This window comes from Siniperca chuatsi, linkage group LG19 (assembly GCF_020085105.1).
Source record: "Siniperca chuatsi isolate FFG_IHB_CAS linkage group LG19, ASM2008510v1, whole genome shotgun sequence".
NCBI lineage: Eukaryota > Metazoa > Chordata > Actinopteri > Centrarchiformes > Sinipercidae > Siniperca > Siniperca chuatsi.
Window position 1 is genome coordinate 11,418,801 of NC_058060.1, and position 8,464 is coordinate 11,427,264.

At 38.7% G+C, this 8,464-nt stretch overlaps 1 long non-coding RNA gene across 2 annotated transcripts; it reads left to right on the forward strand.

The window, feature by feature from the left end:
- The first annotated feature begins 335 nt into the window (after window positions 1-335).
- Window positions 336-7,692, forward strand: LOC122866684. 2 transcript variants are annotated; one of them, XR_006375783.1, is made up of 3 exons: window positions 336-588; window positions 6,474-6,590; window positions 6,822-7,692. It is a non-coding gene; the product is annotated as an uncharacterized LOC122866684 (long non-coding RNA). The 2 variants fall into 2 exon arrangements; XR_006375782.1 differs by lacking the exon at window positions 336-588 and having other exon boundaries at window positions 2,890-6,590.
- The last annotated feature ends 772 nt before the right edge of the window (window positions 7,693-8,464 follow it).

An 8,464-nucleotide genomic window follows, 5' to 3' on the forward strand; every position in this document is an offset into this window, starting at 1 on the left:
ATTAAACATTCAAAACATGTTGTAATTTTGTAAAATATGATGCATGGTTATAGATCAAACTAATCTACAGTAAAGTAGTTGGAAATAGCAACACCTTGACCAGCGATAAGATTATAATGCTGTTTACACGTGAATGCATCAGCAATTAAACTCCAATAATATAATAATATGACACTCTGAAAGGGGCCATTCTGTAGAATTTACTATTTTTACCTTTTTGATACTTCTGAACTTTTGCCCAAGTGAAATGTCGAATGCAGAAGTTATAATTTAGTATTTGTACATTTTAGTATTAGTACTTTTACATGAATAAATGATTATCTGAATATCTTACCTGTTACTGGACGTAAACATTCATTTAAGTGGAATTTAAGGCAGTCCAACACGAGTAAATAGTGTATCAATTCCTGTAAACCAGAACTCAATTCCCGTAAATCCTAAACCTAGTTCAGTTTCCATTTGACTGGTAAGTTATTAACACGGAATTCCCCTGTTTGGAAAACCCTTAAAGTCTCCCAACATTTAGTAAATCAGCCAGTCGCTCGGCGGAGAATGCAAAGGGACGGATGCGTGTGTAGTCGGCACCTGGTAAGTTTCGAAAACGCTTCACTACGCTGCTTTGCATGTGGCAGACTTCGCCTGTGTGCTGTATCATCCCCGCACTAACTGGCTAGCTGACCTGACTTCACCTCGAATTCGGCTCGAATTTGGTGCGTTTAATGTCAGTTTAATTCAGTGCGTCACCAGGCCACTAGAGTTAACCTACACGCAGGAGTAGCCTACGCTTTCCTTACTTACCATTGGTCATTCTTCATTCATATTCACCGGACTACAGCTGGAAACTGACGCTCTCACGTGTGTCTTCATTGCTGCTCAGGTGCTCAGTTTGTCTTTTTACACTGTGGGAACCGAACGCAGTCGTCCTCTCACTATTGCGGCGGTTCTGGTGGCTTTTGAACGCAGGGATTACTGTCCTTCACCACGTCCTGCGTAACGTAGCTGTGTAACCGCAGCATGTGATTTTACTTCCGTCCTCACCAACAGAGGTTTCACTTTAGGCTATATACTCTCAGATGAATTAACGTGTAAAATCTAGGCAGACTGGCTGATTGTGTGATTTATATATCACACACAGGTTAACATTGAGGGCTGCTGTATAAATCAGAACAGCACCTGTGCACTCAGTAATGAAGTGCCTTGCTCAGTTCCTGGGGTGAGTGTCATTTCCTTCCCCTGCTCAGAGTTCGTTGTGTTGGTCTGAGGTGGAATCCTCTGGTCTCTAAACCTGCCCTCATTCTCATTCATTCATTCATTCATTCATCCTCACTGCCCACTACCCTCACTTTGCGGTTAGTAGGTAATGAGTCAATGTTCAGGAATTTCTTGGCCTGATTAGGTTACTAAATATTGGGAAACACGTTACAAGACAGCCCATGATTTTTGACATTAACAGTATTTGTTATTTCATAAGGTAGCCTACAGTTGTGTTTCTGGCGCTATAACATTTTAAAGTGTCTGTGTTGTCACAGCTGGTCCTGTAATGAATAAAAATGCCCACTGCTCTTCACTGCGCTTTCTGGAATAGTTCTGGCATTGAAATGCCTTTCAGTCTCGATTCCCTGTGTATTTCTCCACCTTCTGAAATACAAACGAGTTTCAGGGACCCCCATCATCCTTTCAGCAAATGTCAGGGTGTAGTTGTGTGAAAGGTGAAGTGCCCTTGCTAGTGCAATGATATCATTATCTACGTATTTTCAACATGTATAATAATATTTATTTTTCACCTTTTTTAATGTACCTGCCATTTGTAAACTCTGTAAACTCAGATCTTTGTCTGATTTCACACTTGTTTCCTTGTTTTGCTTTAGTTTCCCTGTAAGAGGGCTGCATCTTTTGTAATGGGGCATCACGATATTAAAAAAAGAAGAAAGAGGGGAAAGTTGACTGACTGTACAGTGAATGCCCCAAAACTGGTTAACATCTAATACCTAATATTAGGTTGCAGCTGCCTTTGCAAGATCCACATCTCCAGTGCCTCAGCACTTTTTTATAGTGCTGCTCTAACTTGTCTGCTTCCCTTTACAGTGTTTCCATCTCCGTCTTAGGGATTCAATTTCATATGAGAAATGATTAAAGGAGTATTATCACCTGGGTTCAGTCTAGTCTAATTAATGAAAAAGTGTACAGTTTCAGGGACACCCATCATCCTTTCAGCAAATGTCAGGGTGTAGTTGTGTGAAAGATGAAGTGCCCTTGCTAGTGCAATGATATCATTATCTACGTATTTTTAACATGTATACTAACATTTATTTTTCACCTTTTTAAATGTACCTGCCATTTGTAAACAACAAATAAGGGACTGAATATGCATAGATCAGTTTTTAAAAGAAGATGCAGAATTACAGTGGATGAACATCTCTGTAGGTAAATTGCTTCAACATTTAGAAGCACTTACTGCAATAGTTCAGTCACCGTTAGCCTTTAATTTGCCTTTTTGGAGCAATAAAAACAATTTTGTCTGCCAATCTGGGACTATACCTATGCACATATGAAGATAACAGCCCTGAAAAGTAAGCTGTCGCAATAAATGTCAAGAATATATATGAAAAAAAAAATTTGTCCTTCACCCTCCGCGGGTGGTCTCATCCTTCGAGCTCGGGTCCTCTACCAGAGGCCTGGGAGCTTGAGGGTTCTGCGTATCTTTGCTGTTCCCAGTACTGCACTCTTCTGGACCGAGATGTCTGGTGTTCTTCCAGGGATCTGCTGTAGCCACTCCTCCAGTTTGGGGGTCACTGCCCCGAGTGCTCCGATGACCACGGGCACCACTGTTGCCTTCACCTTCCAGGCCTTCTCCAGCTCTTCTCTGAGCCCTTGGTACTTCTCTAGTTTCTCATGTTCCTTTTTCCTGATGTTGCCATCACTTGGTATTGGTATATATCAAGAATATATATGTATATATATATATATAATCATTATAATTTATGGCTCAGGCTATGCAGGCTACTGGCATCATTAGGATTTAGAAGCAAGTGCCACCTCAGTGCAATCGCTTTCAATGAAAAGGAAATAAAATGGTTTAATTGATCAAGAGGAAACATGTCATTAGAAAAGAGAAGAGGACACAGGACCTTTAGTGTGGTATCAACAAGCTGCTGTAACATCAAGCAGGACTAGGTTCATAAATCCATCAACATCTGCATAAATATATAACAATAATGACATGATGTGCTTTGAGATCTGATGTTTTTTGTCATCCCAGAAACTTGTTTTTTAAAAACTGTGAGAGGATCGCAGTGGCTGGATCCTGGACTAAGCTCTCATTGTGTGATTTACTATACATTATACAGCTTATTATACTTTATAGCTTATCAGACTGTCACTGACTTATCCCACCTTCCGCTAGCAAAACTCAATGTCTGCATGGCCAAGAAGAGGTAGAAAAAATTGATTTTCCTGTCTAAAATCCAACATTTCTTTCTCCAATATCCATTTACCTTTTGTCAAGTTCTGAGTGAGCTACATCAAAGAAATGTGCATAAGTGTTTTGGCTTCTGCACTCCCAATATATTATCCACCTGAAATATCATCGGAACATCTGCAGCTGAGATATAGAGGCTCATAGTGGAGTTACTGCGCATTTTAATTTTTCATTACAGCATTTTCATCACACACATGGACCTTGCTGCATATTCTGAAAAGGTCAATTGTTGACAACAAAGTGAAAAAGTTTCGCAACAGTAACTGCACTGTGTTTTCAAATCTTATTGCCACAACAATACACAGATGCTGTCATTGTGCTTGAGAGCAGAAAGCAAATGTCGTTTTGGAAGTAGGCTGTGTTTTTGACCGCAGTTTGGAGGATGCATGCTGGAATGCCTAAGAAAAGGCAGAATTACTTGCAAAGTAGTGCTATATGTTTATAGTTATTGACTGTTGCTGTTTTTGGCAAACGTGCTGCTACATGTGTCTAAATTAGTTAATAACAAAATATTAGTTTGTATTCTGAACAGAGTTTGTATCATCAATTATTGGTGTCCTGCTGACTTTTTAAAACGTGTGTGTGTGTGTGTGTGTGTGTGTGTGTGTGTGTTAGTGTTACAGTGTTGGAGCTCACAGAAATTAAAAACATTCATCAGATCATGACAGTGGTGCTGGGAAGCATTGTATTGTGGCACCCGGAACATGATCAGGGTAACCATGACAACAGCAATCAAACACACAGATTATGTTCCACAGCAAGATTCCTCTCATTTCCTGGTGCGTTGTGATTCACTTACAAACTATGTGAAGGGTGTACCGAGACAGAGATCATCAAAGGTGGTAAAATACATTTACCTTCATTTTCTTTCACTTTGATTGTCTGTGGTTATCATCTGTGTGCTGATGCAAACTTTTCCTCTGTTTCACTTGTCACTATCCATTTTTTGTTTCCTTCTGTGATGTTGCGGACACATATCAGACATTGGAAGAAGTGCATAAAGCGCTACAAATGATAGTTATTGTTTGTTATGGCCACAGTGGAGTTCTGGTTGGGTGAGGTTTGCCATGTGCTGACAGGAATGTAGTCAAGTATTTCTTGGTTGTCTAATACATCATAAATGTTGTATTGTACATACAGTTCTTTCTAGAGACACCTTGTATGACACCTACTGTACTTAGGATAGACCAAACATTGGAATGTATTTGAAAATTATTAACGACATAATTAATGACAGATGACATGTCCCTCTTAAGAGGTTGAAAAACCTGAATAATGAATTAAAGTGGCCCTTGATATTTCCACCGTGGTATTCTAATGATAATGAACTTTATTTTTATGGCATTTTTCTTAAAAAATGTCAACAAAATGTTTTACAGACAATGACAGAAATCAAGCCACAGACCAAGCAAAAAGGAAAAAACACGCAGGTTGCATTTTGGCTGAAGGTCATGTGTTACTTTGAGCAGAGTGATCGCTGTGCAGGAGAATGCTCAAAATACAATTACATAAATAGTGCGGCAGAGTTTAGTTAATTTTTGGGAATATAGGTGGTTTTGAAAAAGACCTGTAGTTTTTGAGGACAATAGGATCTGGTTTGGATTTTTCTAAAAGCCAGATGAAAAGACATCAGTGGTGAGGGAGCTGTTGATGACAGCTGCTGATATAAAACAGGTCTTTCAAAATGTTGGGAGGGCATTTTCTGTGGAAATGGTGGAGGGTTTCAGTGACACAAATATCATCTTTTAAAAGAGTTAGAAGTCAGACACCTATTAATCACATATTGTCGTAACATATTTGTGGTTTGTTGGCCATCTGTTTGTGTTGATTTTTCTGTTTTGGATTATTAAATGACTGCACCAGTGTTTTGGCTTGTTTCAGCTCATCTACAAAGCATGCATGCTGCAGTCACTGGTTTCACTTAATTTCATTATAATATGAAACTTGCGTGAGAGAGCCAATCCATCACAAGTACCATATAGTGACATATGTTTGTTTTTTTGGTCAAAGTTGTTTTTCTCTGTGAGGTAATGGACTGGAAAGCATGGATTGTTTTATTCTGGGAAGAGGCATCTGTGACTTCAGAGTCACCTAACAGCAGCCCTTATAAAGAATAGTAGGTGCAGCACAGGGTGGAGTAAGTAAAAATTCAGGTCCATCTTCAGGTATCATTTTGGAATTTATTTTCAAAGTTGTGGACCATTCCCAGTGTGTTAAGATTAAGATAACCTTTAATTAATTATTGTCCCAAATTGTCTGTACCTGGAGAAATTATCATAAAAAGAAAACAACATGATTGTAACTATCTCATTGCATTTATTATTTTCTTTAATAAATATCAGTTGCAAGTTTTTGCGTGTACATTTAGTCATTTGCTCAACTTTGCTTTTACAATGAATATTATATTGTGTTGTGCACACACCCATGCACTGTATGCAGCTTTTCACAGTGACCGGTAGACATGAGGGTGTGACTTCGAAACACATTCCGGAAAACACTGTTGCTTAATATTTTTGAGTGAAAACCACATTACTGTGACAGTTTCCTGTAATGTGAGTTGCAACACATTTTATGAATGGAAGGTTTTGACAAACTTTTGGGGTGTGAATTTAAAAAAAGAGAATTAACAAACAGGAATTTGCTTTAACTTGTGCAGTATCACACTCCTGCTGTCGGAGAAAACTGTCATTGGCTGGAAGTTTCATATTGCATGTTTTCTGTACCATACTGTACACAAAATATTTTTAGGGACGTTTTTCGATAATAGTACTCTGACTAAATTAAGTGAAAGTTGTCTCTATTGCTTCTGTGTTTTAGCTTAGCACAGTTCTTCCATCCAAATGTTGAACAGTGTGGAAGAACAACAAAACACCTCACCATGTGTGCAGATTATCACAGAGTATATATTAAATTTACATTGTATATGTGCACCGTACTTGTGTAAATCCTGTGTTTGCTGTGATCTGCTTCTTCCATGTACTCCTGGCCTGCACAGAGCACTGACCCCAACCCCATCCAACACCTTTGGTATGAATTGGATCACTGACTGCAAGCCAGGCCTCATCGCCCCAAATCAGTGCACAACCTCACTGATGCTCTTATGGCTGAATGGGTAAATATCTCTGCAGCCAAGTTCCAAAATCCCACTCTCCTGGGAAGTCTTCCCAGGAGAGTGGAGAGTGGAGGGTGGAGAGTGGAGAGTTATGCCACTTTATTACTGCTCAAGGTTTTCCGATATATTTTGCAATTCAATTCTAGGTTAAGTGCTGATGTCAGTGGTTGGTAGATTTGTGGAAAAGACTGATATGTGTTTTTTAACCTGTGGGTTTTTTTCCCGGTGTAGTTCCAGGTTGCGTTCGACCGACCGTGAGGTTGTTTTGCGGTAAGCTCAAAGAGGCTTATTTCACTTAATCAAGACCGGTGGTGAATCTAGACTGTGTACACAAGGTGAAAATTTTTTAGTTTTGGCTTATTAAGTCTCAAATTGCTGCCACTGAAGTATTCTTTACCTGTCTTTATACCTGTCTTATTCTATTTTAACTTGTTTTTATTTTCTATTTTCTTGGCTCTTGGCTCTTTACTGGCTGTTTTTCGTTGTATTTAAATGTGTTGTGTTTGTGGTGTGTTTCTTTTGCACGTTGTCGCAATGCTTTTGATGCTTTGAATTGCCTTGAAATGTGATATATAAATTACCTTGCCTTGCCTCCCTAATAAGCCGGCTCAGACACACCCCTGTGCTTACCTGCTCTCTCTCTGCTCCTCAGTCTAACGATGCTGCTTTCTGCTGCTGTTGCTCCTGCAACACAGCGCATCCTTGTGTGGGCTCTGTTCTTCCAATCCCTGAGGGGGGATTGGCAGTGATCTCTCTCTCTGCTGCACAATATGTTTTCATAGGGAATAATAGTACACATATCCTGGATGCCAAAAACAAATTGCATTTACCTTTTCTCTTTAAACTCTATATTTTTAATTTATGAGATGAGTCTGAACTAAGGTGGTGCCAAACACAAATCACTCAGCACAGACCATCTTAGTTCTTGCATCTCTTTCAAGGTAATCAAGTCAGAAGAGACAATGTCTTGTTTCAGCTGCATAAAACAATTTCTCTGTACATCACAGTCCATCATTTCTAAAACCAGACTTTGTTTTCCTCACCAGATGATGCTGTAATATCTTTTGCCACATTTTTGTGTAAATAAAAGTAAAATTAGTAATGTGCTGTGACTTGTTTTGTTTATTTTCCCAAATCTGTTGATAAATGAAGTTGTAGCATTGGGTGCATGTTTCATCTGTTTTTGAGTTTGGAGTGAAACATATAGTTGTGGGTGAAACATATTCCATAAACATTGAACATAGCAACCCCTTTAACCAATGGTTTGCACCAGTGGACTTTACCACACTACCAGACATTTTATTCAAAAGGTTTCTGTGTGGGGTGTTTTCTTTTCACAGACCTTTTCACAGACATTCCATTTGTCTCACTTTTTCCAGATTCTTGCAGTGACCACTAAATACTGTCCAACAAGACTAAATGTCTTTTTTTGAAAAGCATCCACAAGCTTCCATTGCCTTTGTTTATATAAAAATAATAACAATAATAATTCTCACAGGACATATACTGTACATATACTATATGCACATTCAAGACTAAAAAGAAAAGAATAACATGCAACTGGACACTGAGGGAGAAAAGGGGTTTGTTTGAGAAAATGCAGAGACATAAACCTATCTGTTTATATTCTTAATGGTAAAATGTCTTGTGTAACGAAAATTATATTTCATCAGTTTCTGAGACTTCTATAAATAGGAAAAAAATAATGAGCTTTGAGGTGCCCTTAAAACTGGATGGTTTTATCAACTGATTTGGATAACAAGTCCTGTCTTAGCTTATTGGCACCATCTAGTGGTTATTCTTCAAACATGCATGTGCACACACCCTCATGTACAGAGACTGGGAGAAAGAAACAAAAAAAGGGAAATGAAAAA